Source organism: Micropterus dolomieu, linkage group LG03 (genome assembly GCF_021292245.1).
Source record: "Micropterus dolomieu isolate WLL.071019.BEF.003 ecotype Adirondacks linkage group LG03, ASM2129224v1, whole genome shotgun sequence".
In the NCBI taxonomy this organism is placed as follows: Eukaryota; Metazoa; Chordata; class Actinopteri; order Centrarchiformes; family Centrarchidae; genus Micropterus; species Micropterus dolomieu.
The window spans coordinates 34,763,454-34,764,240 of record NC_060152.1 but is presented as its reverse complement, the minus strand read 5'-3'; positions in this window follow the sequence as shown (position 1 = coordinate 34,764,240).

The window sequence follows — 787 nt, the reverse complement described above, 5'->3', positions numbered from 1 at the left end:
CAGACACCATCTCCACATTTAAGAGTAGGCTTAAGACTTTCCTCTTTGATAAAGCTTATAGTTAGGGCTGGCTCAGGTAGTCCTGAACCATCCCTTAGTTATGCTGCTATAGGCCTAGACTGCCGGGGGATTTCCCATGATGCACTGAGCTCCTCTCTCCTCTACTTTCTCTCCCTCTGTATGCAACCTCATCCCATTATTGCATGTTACTAACACAACTTCTCCCCTTTCCGGTAGTCTTGTGCTTTCTCGTCCCTCTCCTCTCTCCTCCTATCACTTCCTGCAGGTGTTTCTGGCTCTGGAGCTGTGGAGTCTGGATCTGTGGTTGCGGGTCACCTGCTGCCCCCGTTTTCCTGCTCGTCACCCTCTGCTGCAACGACTATTGTTACTAGTCCTATTGTTATTATTGTTATTATAATCATTATCATTACGATTGTTATCATTAACACTATTATAAATATCTGTACCATTTTTCATTTAGTCTATAGCAACATCACCTTTACTGTCTGTGTGTATATTGTGTAGGCTGCCTCCCTCCCCTCTCTCTCTCTCCCCCTCTCTCTCCTTCACCCCAACCGGTGGAGGCAGATGGCCGCCCACCCTGAGTCATGGTTCTGCTCGAGGTTTCTGCCTCTTAAAAGGAAGTTTTTCCTTGCCTCTGTCTCCTAGTGCTGCTCTTGGTGGGAACTGTTGGGCTTCTGTAAATAGCATCACAGAGTTCGGTCTAGACCTGCTCTTTTATGAAAAGCGCTGTGAGATAACTGTTGTTGTGATTTGGCGCTATATA